The following is a 19,890-nucleotide window of genomic DNA, read 5'->3' as shown; positions in this document are numbered from 1 at the left end:
TTATTCTAATAATTTATCTGTAAAATCCTCAAATTCTTTTAGATGTAGGCAATCATACTGCAGAAAATTACGACAATGTTCTGTTTCTTTGTGATATTTATATTATTTATATATTTACTTTGACATTTTTATTGGCTAAGCCTGTAGTGTAATGCGGAAAGTGGTCTTTTGTTTTTTCTTGCTCCAAGCTCTAATAGAAATCATATATATATACACACATACACACACACACACACATATATATAAAATTGCTGTAGGTTTCTGTTTTTTTTTTTTTTCCTGAGAGGGAGTTTCGTTCTTGTTGCCAGGCTGGAGTGCAATGGTGCGGTCTTGGCTCATTGCAACCTCTGCCTCCTGGGTTCAAGAGATTCTCCTGCCTCAGCTTCCCAATTAGCTGGGATTACAGGCACCTGCCACCATGCCCAGCTAATTTTTGCATTTTTAGTAGAGACAGGGTTTCACCATGTTGGTCAGGCTGGTCTTGAACCCTTGACCTCAGTTGATCCACCCACCTCAGCCTCCCAAAGTGCTGGGATTACAGGCGTGAGCCACCACACCCAGCCAAACGTTGATAATAGTCATTTCTTTTTATTTTTTATTTTTTGAGATGGAGTTTTGCTCTTGTTGCCCAGGCTGGAGTGCAATGGTGCGATCTTGGCTCACCGCAACCTGTGCCTCCTGGGTTCAAGCAATTCTCCTGCCTCAGCCTCCCAAGAAGCTGGGATTACAGGCATGCACCACCATGCCTGGCTAATTTTTGTATTTTTGTAGAAATGGGGTTTTGCCATTAGTTAGTCAGGCTGGTCTCAAACTCCTTACCTCAGGTAATCCACCTGCCTTGGCCTCCCAAAGTGCTAGGATTACAGGTGTGAGCCACCATGCCCGGCCTGGTTTCTGCTTAAAGCTTTTATAAAATTAAAGACTTTCTGTTTCTAGCTGGCCAAAAAGTTTGTTGGTTTACTAAGGAATAGTCATTACATTTTACCAAATGCTTTTCAACTTTTATTAAGATTATTATATTGGATTTCTCTTTTAATCTATTATCGTATCTAGTTACATTAATGGTGTTCCTGATATTCAACCATTTTGGTATTCCTGAATTAAATGTGCTTGTCATGATATAATATTCTTTTAATTCGTAGCTGGATTTGACTTACTCATATTTTATTTAGGAATCTTAGAAAAGTGCTCCTTTAGTTTGGTTTTAGTATAAGACTTAGGTTGGGCCAGGCTCAGTGGCTCACACCTGTAATCCCAGCACTTTGGGAAGCCAAGGCGAGTGGATCACGAGGTCAGGAGATCAAGACCATCCTGGCTAAAACGGTGAAACCCTGTCTCTACTAAAAATACAAAAAATTAGCCGGGCATGGTGGCGGGCGCCTGTAGTCCCAGCTACTCCAGAGGCTGAGGCAGGAGAATGGCGTGAACCCGGGAGGCAGAGCTTGCAGTGAGCAGAGATGGAGCCACTGCACTACAGCCTGGGCGACAGAGCAAGACTATCTCAAAACAAAAAACAAACAAAAAAAACCCCAAACAAACAAACAAACAAACAAACAAAAACAAACAGAAAAGAGTTAGGTTGGCCTCATAAACATTTCCTATTCCCTGAAACAGATGGAATTTTTCCTATAAACTCATCTAGGTGTGGCGTGGTGGAGTTTTATTTGTGTTTATTTTTCTTTGCTTGAGGTTGGCTTTAAACAAAACAAAACAAACAAAAAAAACCATCTTTTACTCTCTGGACACCAACGGGGAGCCCAGTGCTTCAGCTCAGTTGTGACACTAGCTGGGGCTAGCATAGAACCTGCAGGTTAAGGGCTCAGTCCCATAAGACTGCTCCACTTCAGGTGCCAATCACAAGTCCCAGGTTTCCACCATACTTCTGACCAACCTGCCACAAATCAGGGTTCCTGTGACTCTTTTCTCAGGTTCCATAATTTGTTAGAAAGGCCCACAGACCTCCGGAAATTTCTTTATTTATTATTATCAGCTGATTATACAGAAGAGCACTCAGGAACAAGTAAATGGAAGGGACTCGTAGGGCAAGGCATGGGGTGCGATGTGTGGGGGCATGGAGCCTCCATGCCCTCTCCAGGTGCACCCTCTCCCAGCCCCTTGATGTGTTCACCAACCTGGAAGCACTCTGAACCTATTAATACTTAGGGCCTTTCATGAAGGTTTCATTACATCAGCCTGATTTATTAAATCGTTGACCATTGGGGATCAACTTCATCTCCAGCTCTTTTCCCCTCCCTAGAGGTCAGGGATGGGGCTTAAAGTTGCAACGGGCTAATTATGCTTTGGTCTTCCTGGCAAGCAGCCCCCCTCCTGAAGTGACCTAGGGCGCTCAAAGAGGCACCTCACTAGAACCAAAGACATACTCATCACTCCTATCAGAAATTACGGGGAATAAGGTGCAAAGATCAAATATCTATTTCTTATTGTGTCATACCTAGCATTCATTTTTCCATCCTTTGTTATTCCCTCTGCGTCTTTTAATTTCAGGGACCCTCTTGTACTCCACATGTAACTGCATTTTATTTTTCAGAGTTTAAAATGAACTTTTTTGTGTGATTGCTGATATACTTTAATTTTACTGGTTTTGTTTGTTTGCTTGTTTGTTTTTTCATTATTTGTTTGCATCTTGCCTGTGGCCGAATTGATTTTATATTTTGTTCCATTATATTCCCTCCCTTGTGATTTGAAATTTATATATCTATTTCTATTCTTCTAGTGGTTACACTTATATTTTTAACAATTTTAACAATTCTGTCGACAGCTATAATATCTATATCCTCCTCTTATATAAGAATAAAAAATTTAGTATTCTTACACTTCTCACCACTCTCTCTGGCAGACTCCATGGTTGAGAACATCTGGGATTTTAGTTGCAGATGGTTATTTTATACATTTTTAAAACATCAAGCATCAACAGTTATTTAAACTTGACTATAACTTTTAGTGTTTTATTTGATTACTACCCTTTCTTGTATCTTTTTACTTGGTTTTGTTTTTTATTTTATGGGATTTTCCTTACATATTTTTTTTTCCCTGAAGTATTTATGGATGGCAAAATTTCCAAGTCTTTGCAGGTTCAAAACTCTTCATTTTGTCTTCATACTTGAATGCAAGTTTGCTGGGGTATGGAGTATGGGTTTAAAATAACAATCTCGGATCATTTTCTGGTAGCATTCAGTTTTGCTGTTACAAAATAAGATGTAAATTTAATCTCTATATTATTGTAAGTAATCTGTTATTTTTCTTTGGAAATTTTTAAAGTGTTTCTTTATGTATGGTGTTCCGACATTTTACCATAATGTTGAAAGTTGTGAACCTTTTAAAACTCATTTTGGCATGAGGTATATCCTTTCAGTCTGAAGACCCATGTATTTATTCAGCTCTAAGTAAATTTCTTCAAATATTTTTTATCTTTTTTTCTGCTCATTTTTCATTTTCAGACCCCATCTATATCTCTTAATTTTCTGTTCATATTTTGTATTTCTTTCTTTCTTATTTATGATTTTTATAGGAGAAACCCTTAGTTTGATCTTCTAGCTGTTACTCTTCATCTACACCCATCATGATGTTGTTTTAGTATTTAGAACATTACTACTCATCATTATTTTACTTGGAAGATCATTCTTAATTTCAAGATACAGTTGTTTCTGTTTAAAGATTTAGCATTTTTCTAGAATAACTCTAAGGACATTAATATATTTTAAGGTCTGTGTCTTTTCTTTGCTCTCCTGAATGCTGCTTTTTTAAAAAGTGTGTTTTCCTTCAAATGGAGAGTAAGATTTGATTTTGTGTGTTTCCCTTTGTTTTTTTGCCAAACTTCCTTCTCCTCTTGGGCTGGGGCTGTTACCTGCCTGTATCCTGCTTTGTGTGGCAGTGGAAGGAGGCTCATATTGTGTTGCTGAGTCTATCTCCCACCACAGAGGGACCCATGGTCACCACCTGTGGTGCCTCTTTGGGCCAGTGCCCACACAAACTGCTTTTCAGTGCTACAGATTCCACAGGCTCGACTCGGTCAAGTGAAGGCGCGGGGTAGTGGTGGAGGGGCTCCGCATGAGGGCTCTCCAGACGGACAGAATGAATAGGATACATGCACACATGAAAGGGAGTTTATTAGGGAGAATTGGCTCACATCATTTTACACAAGGAAGTCCCACCAAGATAGGCCATCTGCAGGCTGGGGATAGAGAGAAGCTGGTAGTGGCTCAGTCCAAATCCAAAAGCCTCAAAACCAGGGAAGCCGACAGTACAGCCCTCTGACTGGGGCCTAAGGCCTGAGAGCCCCGGGGAGGCCACTGGTGCAAGTTACAGAGTCCAAAGGCTGAAGAGCCTGGAGTCCGATGTCCAAAGGCAGGAGGCGAGGAAGCAAGAGTCCCCGCCTGGGAAGAGAGCCAGCCAGAAGACACGGCAAGCTTCTCCTCCTGCTTCTTCCTCCCGCCTTGCTCCAGCACGCTGGCAGCTGACTAGGTAGTGCCCACCCACATTGAGGGGGATCTTTCTGTTCCAGTCCACTGACTCAAATGTCAATCCCCTCGGTCAACACCCTCACAGACAGACCCAGAAACAATGCTTCACCAGCCATCTAGGCATTGTCCATCCAGTCAAGCTGACACCAAACATCAACCGTCACAGACTAGCAGCCTTAGAGATGGCAGCGTCTATCTCAGATTGCCCGCTATATTCCCTGTTCACCCGTGCTCACAACCCTTGGCTTTCTCACCCCACAAGCCCTCTCTTGCATGCATTTTGGACTTTTGTTTTATCTGTTGTCCCTTTTTGTCCCCACAACTTTGATACTATTTGCTTTCTATTGTTTAGACAGTCATCAAAATTTTTCGTCCATTGGCACAGCTCTTCTTTGTCAGTGCTCTTACTGAGCTGTCATTCACCCCCAACATGGCTTTCTTATCACGTCATGGGGTTTGAGATAGGCTAAAGGTAAACCCATGTGGCTCAGGCTTACTTTCTTAGTCAAGCCTTAGCTTCATCTGTTTAAGATAGTTTTCATCTAAGGAATAGGGGCTTCCATTTTCTCTTTGTGGGTAGAGGGTCTTTCATGTATCTCTCATTGACATTCACTGACTGACGCTGTCCTGGCTGGGTAGCAGTAAGGGATATAAGACTGCATGCAATCTAGATCCTTCTCCTATGCAAGCAGGCCCAGTTGGTGTGCACTTTGAAAAATGCCTCATAAAGTAAAAAGAGCCATGGGTAAAAGGTGATATAAAGGACTAAATTTTCCATTAGGCAAGGTGCGGGAAACTATTTCATAGATAAGGTGACTGTTGAATGGTTTAATCAAGGATGACTCAAAGTTTGCAGTCAGAGAGTTTGGGTGGATATCAGGAGTAAGAAGGCATTGCAGGGATTGCAGGCAAGAGGGGAGAGGTGAGCGGGGTTGCAAAGGTTTTGAAGTGCATGGCATGCTTAGCAAATATTAAGCAATCCATTCTGGTTATCCTGCATTTAAAGGGGAAGGGAGGAGTCATTTGGCTGAGGTGTGAGAGGTCTCTGAAGGAAATGTGTACCAGGCCCTAATTGTCTTCTGCGGGATTTCTCTATGAAAGGACCTGCAATTTCCCAAGTGCACATGATGCAGAAGCATTTACACTGTGGACTGCAGCACATCTTGACTCCCCAGGAAGAGCCAAAAAGGTGATGGCCAGAGAGAAAGTCGAGGAAATAGCTTCTGCCCGCCATCTCATCTTAGCCCCTATTGATATTATTAGGTTACTGATAATGGCTTCCGTCTGTGGCAGGCAGAACAAGCTCCACCCTTCTGTGTGTCTATCTAATGACAGCATTCGGCTTGGCTGATACATAACGCACTACAATCTGGGTCCTGATCGTTAGGCAACATCATCAGTTAACAACAAATAAATGTTGGTTTATTGTCAGAGAAATAAGATGTCATATAAATTAGATAGATGTGCTAAAAACTTAATCATTAGGCTTAGATGAAAAGAAATGGAGCAGGTGCTTCTGTGGTTCATAAGCATGATGGCTGGGCTCAGGCGCATGTGTGAGATGTGCCACCCTTGAAACTGGTTATGACGTCGGCACATTACCCATCTGACATGAAAACAACAACATCAACAACAAAAATGAAGCCATGAGTGTGTATAAATGAACCAAAATAGAAAAGCATTCCATCATACCCCTGAGTCCTAAAGACTGAAAGGTTTAGAGCTGTGCAGTTACGCAGGGGTTTTCACATAAAGTATTACCCTTGCTCCTCAGAAGAACCGTGCGAGTTCGGTTCTGTTATTATCCTCACTTTACAGCTTGAAGAAACTGACAATTTTAGTAACTATTCAAGGTCACACAGCTAGTAAGCGAAGGAACTGGGCCATAAACCCATATTTCCCTAATTGTACGCTCTGTCATTTTTGCAGTTAGTCTTCAATACAGGACATAGTACATCCTGGCACTCACAAATGTGAATATGGAAACTTGAATGTGGGGTGCTGGACTCTGAGATCACATCTGTGAGCTTAACAGCCCAGAACCTCCAGATCCTGAGAAAATTTTAAGTGAAAGATGCACGGAGTGAAACTGTTAACTCATGCAATATGTGGATTTTGACTAAAGTCGAAATAGGGGAATTCTATCAATATAAAAGCCTTGGGATGAGGGGACTGATCACAAAAGATGACCACACAGTTCCTTACCCGTTGCCTTACTATATTCCATCTTTCATTTTGCCAAGTCAAAAATACACCAAATGGAGGAACCAAAACTTAACAGTCTTTTTGCATTCATTTATGTAACAATCAGCTCCTAGTTTTTTTGTTATTTTTCTTTTTTTTGAAAGTGACAATATAAGCCATGTAGTATTTTGTTGTTGTTCTTGTTGCAGTAGGTACGTTAGCATTTTTTTAAAATTTGAGAATGAATAATTTATTGCTAGTTTTGCTAGTTTTAAAACTCATCTCCTATGCAATCCTCAATTGGGTATTTTGTGACTGCACTTTGTGTATATGTTTGTATGTGGTTGCATGTGGAGTGTGTGTATGAGAATGCACATGTGTATTTTGGAAATCATTATTTATAGCTCTTAATTAAAAATTTTTAAAGGAACTATATAGGCTCAGTTATTTGTTTTCACATGTGAGCAGCTGAAATTACATCCCTCTTACACCTTTGCCAGAGCAAAACTGTGCAATATGCGTAATGTGCTCTTGTCCCCTCTAGAGAGGTGGGGCTAGAGTGGAAATGGCTAATCCTCTTCACAGGGGAAGAATTGGAAATTGAGTTTTGCAAACGAAGTCAGAGATAATTTCCCATCTTCGTTATTTATGGAAATCAGTTACTGTATTTTAATTATCCACTGCTTGTGTCGTCCACATAAAATGCCTTTCCTTTTATTTAAACTGCAAATAATTGCTGTAGAATTATTCATTGGAAATTGGAATCCACTTTTTTGATCTCTAGAAAGCCTATTAATAATGAATGAGGATGTTATTTATTTGTTACAATTCCACAAATGGAAACTGAAGAAAGACTCTATATTCCTCACTTATCTCCTCTGACAATACCTGAGTAAACTCACCCCAGGAGAAATGCCAAAATGTGGAAAAGCAACATAACGATGAGAACAGCTTTCTTTTTTTTCTTCTTTCAACAAATGAAATGCCTACTCACTTCAACAAATGTGGGCCTACTATGGGAAAAGCACTGTTAGGTGAAATCAGGGAGAAAGTTAAGCTAGACGTGAATTTTACCTTTCAGGACATAATAAACATTCATAAAATCCTTGACATTTGCAAGTGATATACCCTGAGACCTTCATCAATCCCCATATTCATGAATCTTATATAGCATATAATTTGCTACGTAAAATGCAATAAAATATAACTGAAAAATATAAGTGACCCCTTTGGACCCTTAATGATTCTATAAATACAGAACTCAAGTAATTTATAAAGCTATTAAAATAAATCTCACCATTAACATAAACTCTATACTAGGCTATCTCTCACTTGAACAATTTTTGCACTATCCAGAGAACTTGCTAAAATAGCTTCATAAATTGCTTTTTCCAGTTTCCGTACAGAATGTATGGTGGACCTTTCGTGTCTGAAATACTGCAGAATCTGAATCTTTGCTTTTAAATGTTATTTTAAAAAATATGTATTATATTAAATAATATATATTATATTGAATATATATTAAACATGTATATGTGTGTGTATATATATATATATAATTTTTTTTTCTGGCCAAAGCCGTCACTTGATTGGATCTACTTATTTTTCTCTTCATTTATGTTACCAACAGTAGAAGCCAATTTTCTTATTAGGAACTTTTTCCCCCTCCCATTGGAAGGATCAAAGTTTGACCACCTTTTTAGCCTGTGTATGGAGCTAAGCAGAGAAATTTGGTAATGGGTGCCCTGGGCCTTCCCAGCTGCTCTCACAGGCTATAGAAGTCACTTCTGAACTTCAGCCATGGAGTATTGAATTCAAATTTGGGCCTCACAAAAATTAAAATATAATATCCATGATGAAATTTGAAGCCTTTGTAAACAAAGTGCTAACTTCTATAACCACAAATGAGCAGGGTCTGATATACTTATATATTCAATATGATGGAGAAAGTGACAAATACTCAAAGGGAAGATACAGGTAAACAACTTCAGAAGCTGCAGGGGAGTTTGAGGAAGACTACAGGGAGGAGGCAGCATTTTTCTGGACTTTGAGGATAGGTAAGACTTAGAGATGTGTCACAGACATAGACATCATAGACATTTTGAGTAGAGGAAACAGAATGAGCAAAGACGTGAGTGAGGAGGCAGGGAGCTTTCATGAGGAAAGTGAATAGTGTAATCCCACCTAACTATAAAGGTAATTTCTCCTCAATGTAAAAATGCAGAAAAATGCTTTCCTCTTTTTGGAAATATGGTAAGATGAGGCATACACAGAAATAATCCCAGTGTATTTAGAAATACTATGAAAAATATATTTAAAGTATTTTTAAATGCATAATGACCTGGCAGGAAAGCAAGGGAAAGTTCAAGAAGCACAAAGCAACAAAACAATATTACTTCAGAAAGACAAGCTACGGTGAAGCCAGTTCTGCCCTAGGATAGCTTCTGATCCCTCATTCCCTAGAGTGCAAATTTGAGGGATTGTGTGTGGATATGAGATAAAGCCTGGGACCTGGTAAAATGGCTGGGAAGATTACAGAATTTATCCTGGAGCCACAGACCCTAAAGGCAAAACCCTGAAATGGGTTAAGGGGGAAGATGTGCCTTGCAGAAGGAGAGAGTGGGACTACTTGGCTGGGTTGAAGATGTCTCTGGATGGAGGGGCAAGAGAGGCTTCTTGGAATCCTTAACTGGAAGACTGCTCTCCCATGGGTGTTAATTCACAACTCCTGTGTGGCTCCCATAAGTCGTAAGCTTGGACGTAGGTTGGTAAGACTTCAAATCCTTGGTAAAAGCAAGGCAAATCCTCACTGAAGGAATGCACTTTAATCGCAGGCGTTGCTAACATTTCCACAATTTTGTAAAACATGTAGCTCATCACGTACATGAAGAAATAGACCACCATGAAGAAAAGTCAGTGCTCATAGTATAGTGTAGAAAAGGAACTTTGAAAACTATAGATGGGGCAACTTTTCAAAAGCAGAATATAAAATATGTATGTATAATTATGCACAAAGCAATAAAAATGGCTGTCAGAATACAATTTAGGATTAAGAGAACATTAAAATCCACCCGTAATATTTTTAAGTAACCAAATAAAACTTCTTAGAAATATGAAACATAATAATTGAGAGTAAAATTTCAATAGATGGATACAAAACAGATTAGTTCCAGCTGTGGAAAGAATTCATGACTGGAAGATAATCTTAAGAAAATAAATATCAAAAATCTAGAATAGAGATTCATAAACTTCCTTGGTTCATGGCACCATTCATGTGTTAGTGCCTCAATAATTTTTTTATAGTATCCCTAGAGCAAAAGAAATTCCCAACATTTCTTTTATTAAGTAGTTAGGCTCAAACAACTTAATTTTAGCGTTTTGCATAGTATAAAATGAATAGCTATGTCTCTCTCAAAAATGAAATATTCCCACAGTGTTCCTGTGAATTCACTCTGGTTTCCCAGTATTCCTTGACTTGTAGTTTGAGAACCATGGATGTAAAATAAAGAAACAAAAAATGGAAAATGTCAAAGACAACTTAAAGAGACTCCCATGTAGGTCTAACATATGCCTAGTTGAAGTTCCAGAAGAAGAAAGGGAAAAGACATGGTAAGAGAATTTTCCAGATTTAACACAAAATTCATAGATTCAGAAAGAACAACAAATTACAAGCAGAATAAATACAAAAAACTGGGCATGGTGGCTCGTGCCTATAATCCCAGCTGCTTGGGAGGCTAAGGCAGGAGGATCACTTGAGCCCAGAAGTTTGAGGCTGCAGTGAGCTTTGATCACACTATTGCACTCCAGCCTGGAGTAAGACCCCCTTAACACAGTAAGTCCCCATTTCTAAAAAAATGTTTTTTGAAAAAAAAGTAGATATAGTAAAATACATATCTAGACATGTTTTACCAAAACTCTAGAACAGCAAAAATAGAATGACCTTAAAAGTGAAGATAGATTAAGAACTGATTTCTCTTTTTTTTCCTTTCCAACTTTTATTTTAGGTTCAGAGTACATGTGCAGATTTGTTACATAGGTAAATTGCGTGTTGCGGTGGTTTGGTCTTCACATTATTTTACATTCAGGTAATGAGCATAGTACCCTACAGGTGGTTTTTCAATCCTCACCCTCCTCTCACAAACCACCCCCAAGCAGGCCCTGGTGTCCACTGTCCCCTTCTTTATGTCCATTTGTACTCAATATTAACTCCTACTTAGAAGTAGAACATGCAGTATTTGGTTCTCTGAGAACTGATTTCTTAATAGTAATAACAATTCCTCTTATCCAGAGAGAACCATAAGTATTTTGATACATTTTCTTCCAATTTTTTACCTGTGTATGTCAAATGAAATATATACTTTTGAAAAAAGTAAGATGCAAAACCATATATACTGTATGACTCTCAAATATATATATGTGTGTGTATATGTATATATATGTGTGTATATACATGTGTATATATATGTGTATATATGTATATATGTATATATATGCATATATATGTGTATATATATGTGTATATGTGTATATATGTGTATATATGTATATATATGTGTATATATGTATATATATGTGTATATATATGTATATATGTGTGTGTGTGTGTATGTATATACATATATATAAAATAAATTGAGATTCGGCGGGGCGCAGTGGTTCACACCCGTAATCCCAGCAATTTAGGAGGCTGAGGCAGGCGGATCACCTGAGGTGGGGGGTTCCAGACCAGCCTGACCAACATGGAGAAACCCCGTCTCTACTAAAAATACAAAATTAGCTGGGCATGGTGGCACATGCCTGTAATCCCAGCTACTCAGGAGGCTGAGGGAGGAGAATCTCTTGAATTCAGGAGGCGGAGGTCGTGGTGAGCTGAGATGATGCCATTGCACTCCAGCCTGGGCAACAAGAGCAAAACTCCGTGTCAAAAACAAACAAAAAACATTGAGATTCATACAATACATATGGTATTTCTTTTATTAAGTAGTTAGGCTCAAATGACTTAATAGTAATATTTTGTATAAAACAAATAGCATAAAACAAATAGCTGTGTCTCTCTCAAAAGACATATAATTATATATATAAATTGAGATTCATACAATACATATAGTTTTGCATCTTTTCTCAATTGACACAGTGTGACTATTTTATTTACCTATTCAATAAATGATTGTCGAATGACGTTTAACTAGGATTTAGCGAGTGATTTTAAATAAATAACATTTAATTATACGTCAAGGTACTATACTAAATACTTTATAAATATTAATTCATTTAATGGTAAGAACTGCATGAGATAGTTATTATTCTTATTTTGCAATGAAGATACTAGTTTTTGTTAATTTTAAGCATCAGATGTGGTACTTGATAAATGCTTTTTTGCCTCTGTGTTTATGTTATATTCTTAATGAAAATTTTTAGAAATGAAACTAACGTTCGAAACCCATGAACTTCTAAAGTTACTGATAAAGCCAATCTGCTTTCTGGTAAGATTTTACCTAATTAACACTGTGATCACACACTCAACCAAACTTTGCCAATATTGAGTATATGAACTAATTTTAGAGGTTGACAACTTCTGATAATATTTTAAGAAGGTTAAAAAATTTACCTCATTTTATCGTGATTGTATTGTGATTGTAACTTCTACATTTACAAATGTGTTTGAATGTTTCTCACATTAGGCAGTGGTATTGCTTCTTGCCTGTGATATTTGCTGAATTTTCCCTTGGTGTTTCAGCATTTTTCTCTAAATGCATTGGACAGTAGTATTGTATAATATATTTGTGTCATGTATTCTTCAAATATATATGACTTTTATTTGATGGTTTCCTGGCATTTTTTCAGTCAAATGAATTGTACGTGTATATTTTTTTCTTTTCTGTTGTGCTTAGATTATCCATCCCCATCCCAAGGTTAGATAGTTATTCACCTATATTGTCTGTAAGTGCTTTAATGTTTTATTATTTTACATTTAACTCTTTAGGCCATGTGGAATATTCTTTGCCATATGTACTAATGTGAAGATTTATTTTAATTTTGTTTTCCAAATGTTTAACCTTGCCTGTAGTGCCAACTTCTTCCCTATTTATTTGTTTCCCTTTAAAGCAATGCTCTTAGTAGTCTTAGCTGACAGACTTCAATTTCTTTCCTCTTTTTTTAAAACCCATTGTAGTTTTTAGATCCTACCTCTCCACCAAAACACCTCTTATCAAGTCACCAATGACTTCCCCATTATTATCTCCATTGGCCAGTTTTCAGTCTTGATGTGATTTGATCTGTCAGCAGTATTTGCACAGCTTAACCGTCTCTTCCAGCAACAGTTTCATCACCACAACCTCCTACCTCACTGGCAGTTCTCTCCTCTCCTCTGCATGATCCTGCCTCTAGTGCTCACAGGACCTAGGCCTCTGCCCATGGACTTTTCTCTCTATGCTCACTCCTACCCCGATTCCATCCAGACTCACTGCTCCTGATAAAATCTGTATATTATGACTTCAGGGTTTATGATCATAGTCTGTGTCTCTCCCCTGAACTCTAGAGTATATATTAATACAGCAGCCTTCTCAGCATTTCCACCTAGATGTCTAAATGAGCATGCTAGACGTGTCATAGCCCAAATTAAATTCCTGATCTTTCCAAGGCCGCTTTTTGTGAGGTCATCTCAACTCAGCTAATGGAAACTTACATCCTTCAGGTGCTCAGACCAAACATTTAGGAGTCACCCTTGACCCTTCTCTTTTTCTCATACCTCACTTTCACGCCTTCAGTAAATCCTGTTGACTCTACCTTCTGCAAAATCTTCCATACCATCTGCACTGCTACTTTGTTCATCATATCTTGGCTTGATTCTCGCAATAGCCTTCCACTGGTCTTCCCAATTTTAGTCTTGTTTCTTTACAGCCTATTTTTAACAAAGAAACTGCAGTGATCATTTAAAAATGGAAATCAGATCCTGCCATGCCTCTGTCCCGTGCCTTCCAATGGCTTGCCATCTCACTTGGAGTAAAAAGTGAAATCTGGATAATGGGGTAAAAGACTATATGATCCAATCCCCAGCTCACCCCAGTCCCTCTCTGGTCCCATTTCCTACTATTTGCCTGCCTCAGTTACTATAGCAAGAGGAAGATCTGGTCTCCTTCATCTCTCTTGAACACATCAGACTGGTTCCCACCTCAGTGGCTTTGCAGTGGCTTTGCAGCCTGGAAGGCTCTGTCCCAAGATATATGGGTGGGTAACTCCTTCATCTTTTTAAAATCTTTGCTCAAAATTACCTTCCTGGTGAGGGCTTCCTTATTATCCTATTTGAAATTGTATTCTTCCCCCACTCCTTCCATTCCCTTTCCATACCCACTATGTTACTCTTATCATTGTTGTATATATCAGAGTCTAATTCTACTCGCATTTCATCTCTTTGCACTGATCCTTCTGTCAATTATCTGATTGAATCACTAAGATTTTGTTAAACATATTTCATGTCTGGTGTAGAAGGCCTTTCTTATTATTCTTCCTTTATAAAATTCCCTTAGTTATTCTTGGCTTTTTATGCCAGCTTAACTTTAAAAGTACTTCATCATGTTTCCAAAGAAGAAAAATTAAGCTGATTTTTTTATTGGAATTTCATACTACAGGGACATTCATGTGCAAAGAATTAATATCTTTATATCATTCACTCTTCCTTTCCCAGAATGTGGTATGCTTCTTCGTTTATTGAAGCTCATTTTCTTTTTGACATCGATTTCATAATTGTATATTTTCTACAGTTCTTACATGTGTCTTGTTTAAGTTAATCCTACATGTTGTAGTCTATGATTTTTTTCCTGCTTTGTTCTATTGTTGCTATTTTATTGCATTATGTATTTTTAAAAGATTATTTTCAAATAGTTGTTTTTTCAAATTTCTATCTATCAGCAACATTGTTCAACCATCTTATTACTGGCAGTAGATTTTCAGTTTATTCCTTGGGTTTTTGAAGGAGACATAATGATAATTCTATGCCCTTTTCATCATGCTACAGTGCCTTGCCTAAAACTTCTGCAGAGTATTGAATAATAGTAGTAGTCGCTAGCCTGTTGGTCTTCCTCTCCTTGTTCACACTGCCGGTTTAAAGTGGATGTCTTTGTCATATTAAGAAAGTATCCTTACATTCCTGATTTACAACGTACTTTTTTGAAAAAATAAGAAAAAGTCGAGAAGTTTGTCTCGTGGTTTTTGTTTCCATCAGTTGAACTAATATTACCTATTAATTTGATATAGATTTTCCAATATTAAACTAAATAAACGGTTGCAGTGGGTGGTTTTTTAAAGACATACTATTGAATTTAATTTATTAATGTTTAAATGAGGATTTTGCATCTATGTTCGTAACTGTGTCTATTCTCTTTCCTTCTGAGCCCATCAAACTGCACCTTCACTGTTTTATCATGAGTGCATCTTCAACCTTATCAATGCGCAGAAGTTGCTCGCAGATTCTAGCACTGGGAGATAGAATAGAAAAAGTAGAGTATCTCTGTGTCTGCTTTTGGGGAGTTGTGTGTGTGTGTGTGGTTTTTCCTTTTTTCCTGCAGTATCTCAATAAACATTTTTGTGGAAAGTTGATAGAGATAACATCAGGAGCTGCTAGTTTGGTTAAAAAAAAATCTGCTACTGAAATGTTTCCAAAAAGATGGGTATATTCAGTCAGCACTGTATTTTAAGAACTCTTATCTGGTCTGAGTGTAACAGAGTGCTCAACTAGGAGATAATTTCAGCTGTCCAAGAGAAGTTGTCAGTCTCTGGTTTTGGGAGTGGAGCAAGAAGTAAGTAGACACAGATGCATTAGGGAGACGGAATCTATACTATGGGAAATAAATGGATTTGTATATACAGGTGTAAAGGTGTGAACTGGGCCTTGGGTGGAAAGAACAAAAGTACGTGAAGAGTCTAAATCAATGCTCAACTTCCTAGCACAAACTGATGAAAGTATTTGCCACATTGCCAGAGGGAGGGTATTTTCTTAAAGGAAAATAATTATCGTTACGCAGGAAAAGGTCTTTATTTTATTTTTAAGACATGCATAGGTAAGAAGTAAAATGCAATGTGAAAATGAATTATCGATGAAAAATACTAAAAATAGCTAAATCCAGGAGATGAATGTATTCGTGTTTACTATTCTCTATTTTGTTATGTACAGAAAATTTTATAATAAGCATTTTAAGAAAGGGAAAAAAATCACCCAGTTTGGGACCTACTGTCTTGAGGTGCTGTAGACCCCTACTCCATGTGATAATATATAGGCGGCACTGAAGATGCAGGACTATACCTCCCCTGACCAAATTGGGAGGTGTCTGCTTGGGTGTTGTAAGGATAGAAGTTGTTGGAGCTATTACATGCTAAGGCAGAGTTCATAAAGCCACTTTCTAAATATGTAACATTTGGCAATTTGAGTAACAGTGCTCAACTAACAGGGCTATTGTAGGGATGGAATGCTATAATGAAGACAAAGCCCTGGGTCACAGAAGAGCTCAACAAATGCTGCCATCTTTCACTACTGCAGAAGGGCAGTGGACCTCCAACACTCCAAGGAGACCACAAAATAGCTTGTGGGTCAAGCAAAGCCAAGTGTATTGCTTCCTGTGATAAGGAAGACCACTGCCTTTTTAGCACTGTCTTTGAAAAGGAAGGATAAAGATGAGATATCTATGTGATTTGGAGGGGTCTGGTTTAAGGCAGGTGTTTCTATGAGGAGATCTGATTGGGACTGGGCCAAAGTTGTAATATAATAGTTCAGGACTGGTGAACTCAGGTGAGGATTTTGGAGCAAACCTTAGAGTAGACAATTGGATGATTCCAGCTGAACAATCTATCATTCTAAGAAGGAAGCTATTTACTCTGATGTCAATGAATTTTCAAAGTTATTTCCAACTTAATCTTCTGGGTCAAGAATTTCCTGGAATAGTCATGTCATGTTAATGCAGAGTATCAAATAGGAAAATCATGCTTTATGGACTGTAAGCTGTTTGGCTGTAGAAGTTTCAGCCCCCAGGGGAGATTATGGTGTGGATTGTTTCTATTTTGTTTTAGTATTTGTGGCATATTGCTACCTCCGCAGCAGATGCATACCTTGTTTTGCAAAGTTTAATTAAGCTTATCATTCTTTTGGAAATATGTATTAAAGACCTCAAAATAATCTTTTAACTAGTAGTTTTATTATCAGCAATCAGTCATTCAGAATCATCAAAGACATGAACAAAAGATGAACAAAGATGTTTATCATGGCATTTTTAGAATAGAAGATACAAGGTAAACAAAATGACTTTAAATGGGCAAACAGAAAATAAATTATGATTTAGCCACAGGATGGGACACTGTGTGTAACTAGGACAAATTGTGTTTTTTAGAAATAGTTAATGATGTGGAAAAATTCTCTCCAAGCTAAGTGAAACTGGGACATGAAAGTGTATAAAATTATCATACCTATGACTGAATGAAAATATTGCAAAATTTTATAAGTGGTTATCTCAGGGTTATAAGATTACAGGTTGTATTTTCTACAAACATTTAAACTTTCTTCTTATCAGAAAATAAACACTATTTTAATAATAATAATACAGTGATTGAAAGGGTGGTGTAGATGCCCTCCAAGGAGAAAAGGAGCTTGTTTGTGTTTGTTCCTGCAGCAAATGATGCAACTGAGGCAGGACAGCCCAAGCAAAGGGCCCTCTTCAGAAAGGGAGACTTGGCTGGGGTTCACTCTGGTTTTGGACAATGAATCATCTCTTATGTTAATAAGGATTGGCAAGTTATAATATAAGAAATGGCTCTTGCTGGCCGGGCACGGTGGCTCACGCTTGTAATCCCAGCACTTTGGGAGGCCGAGGCGGGCGGATCACGAGGTCAGGAGATCGAGACCACAGTGAAACCCCGTCTCTACTAAAAATACAAAAAAATTAGCCGGGCGTGGTGGCGGGCGCCTGTAGTCCCAGCTACTCGGGGAGGCTGAGGCAGGAGAATGGCGTGAACCCGGGAGGCGGAGCTTGCAGTGAGCGGAGATCGCGCCACTGCACTCCAGCCTGGGCGACAGAGCAAGACTCCGTCTCAAAAAAAAAAGAAATGGCTCTTGCCATCAGAAAAACTGAATATCTCTGTGTTAGCTCATTTATGTTGCTATTAAGGAATATCTGACCCTGGGTAATTTATAAATAACAGAGGTTTAATTAGCTCATGGTTATACAGGATGTGCGAGAAGCGTGGTGTTGGCATCTGCTTGGCTTCTGGTGAGGATCTCAGAAAGCTTCCAATCATGGCAGAAGGCAAAGGAGACCCAGTGTGTCACATGGTGAAAGAGGGAGCCAAGCAGAGGGGGTGGCGGTGCCACACTCTTTTAAACAACCAGCTCTCTCATGAACTCATTACCACTCATTACTGTGGAGAGCATGCCAAGCCACTTAGGAGGGATCTGTCCCCATGATCCAAACACTTCCCACCAGGCCCTACCTCCAACATTGGGAGTCAACATGAACCTTGGAGGGGACAAACATCCAAATTGTATCAGTCTCTCAGGATGCTTGCACCACAAATAACATTGAGAGTTCCACAGCCACTCAGCAAAGATGTTTGTTCCTCTTTGGTTCATCATTGCTTCCTATCTTGAACAGATCTGCTTTTCCAAGGAATTAAATGCCTCTGAGGACTTCTCATTAGGACTTCTTTTCTCCATTTTGGGAGCTTCTATGACCGCTTATTGCCAGGAGCCTAACAGCGTGCAGAGAATTTCAGTGATTTGCCTGCAGATGCATTGCAGGCAGAACTCTCTGGGTTATCTCCTATCTAGGGAAAGAAGCTTGGAGTTACTGTCCACTCTCAGTTATCTGCAGCTAGCTCACATGACCAACAGATGCCCATTGCCAGGTGGAAATCCCTCAGAACTTCATTCTTTCTGCCTAAAATTCCAATTGCTAAAACCGAAGACAAGAATAAGATAGAAAAACTCTAGAATGAGGAAATTAAAATGATCAAGGGGACGACTGAGTACTGAAGAATAAAGTTAAAATTCTTCAGGATGTAAAGATAAATTCTGAAAGAGGATGAATGGTTATAAGATCATGAAAGGCAAATAGAAGCCCATTTCTCAATTCTGGAGAACACGTTTGAGAGTATAAGTTGAAATCTAAAGGAAGTAAGAGGAAGAGTAGAGGTTCCTTGGATGGCACAGTGGAGAAGGAAGAAGGAAGTAAGGCACTTTGTACACACTGTCTCATTATATGACATGCCATCGGAGCATTTTGTTCTAGTCCCAGTTTTGCTACCAGCTATTTTCTGGTGATGTTGAATGAGATTCTTCAATCTAAGCCTCAGATTTCTTACGTGTAGAGTCAGGATTTTAATTATTTGGGTTTGAGAATACTTTCTGATTCAAAAAGAGTTTGTTTTATTTTATAATACAGAAATCATAAATATTATTAATACATTATTTTCGAAATGTTACGCAGACTGGAAATATGAGAAAGTTTGAGAGTGTTTGCATATATTTCCTTGTGACATAATAATTATTAAAAGGAAATTAGTGGCCGGGCTCAGTGGTTCACACCCGTAATCTCAACTACTCGGGAGGCTGCGGTAGCAGGATCGCTTGAGCCCAGGAGTTTGAGGAGCATGTTCGCACCACTGCACTCCAGCCTGGGCGATAGAGCAAGACCCTGTCTCTAAAAACAGAAATGAGTGCTTCGTAGCAAGACGCTAAACTAACATGGCTAAGGCTTCCTCTCCCAGGACTCCTCTCCGCAATGATAGAGAGGTGGGGCAAGGGTTTGAACTGGCATTTATATATATATATATATATATATATATATATATATATAATGTCTTCGGTCTGAGAGAAAAAATGGCCTAGTATGGCTTTGAAGAAAAACTTAGAAAAAGAATTATGAATTCTTGCCCCATATCTTCGTGTTTAGTGGTGAGTCCCACAACACACTTGTCAAAACTCAGGTCCCTGATATAGGGGCTCTCAGGTATAAAATCAGTGAAGGACTAATGCCCTTTGTTTGCAGGGAGTGAACAACAACAACAACAAACAAACAAGCAAAAAACCAAAACCCAAACTTATCCCCAAGGTTATGAATTACAATCCAAATTATGTCTTCCAATAACAAAAAGTGAAGTCGGCCTGGTGCGGTGGCTCATGCCTGTAATCCGAACACTTTGGGAGGCCGAGGCAGGTGGATCATGAGTTCAGGAGTTCAAAACC

The 19,890-nt window shown here is 38.6% G+C and overlaps 1 protein-coding gene and 1 non-coding gene across 3 annotated transcripts in view; both read left to right on the top strand.

Moving 5' to 3' along the window:
* The window catches only part of OPCML (opioid binding protein/cell adhesion molecule like), a 1,146,349-nt gene that overhangs the window by 92,248 nt on the left and 1,034,211 nt on the right, over window positions 1-19,890 (top strand). The gene's annotated exons all lie outside the window — the stretch shown is intronic.
* On the top strand, window positions 5,992-6,093 carry LOC129479990 (small nucleolar RNA U13). Its single transcript, XR_008656904.1, has one exon. It is a non-coding gene; the product is annotated as a small nucleolar RNA U13 (small nucleolar RNA).

This window comes from Symphalangus syndactylus, chromosome 3, assembly GCF_028878055.3.
Source record: "Symphalangus syndactylus isolate Jambi chromosome 3, NHGRI_mSymSyn1-v2.1_pri, whole genome shotgun sequence".
In the NCBI taxonomy this organism is placed as follows: domain Eukaryota; kingdom Metazoa; phylum Chordata; class Mammalia; order Primates; family Hylobatidae; genus Symphalangus; species Symphalangus syndactylus.
This window is presented reverse-complemented; position numbering and strand designations above follow the sequence as displayed.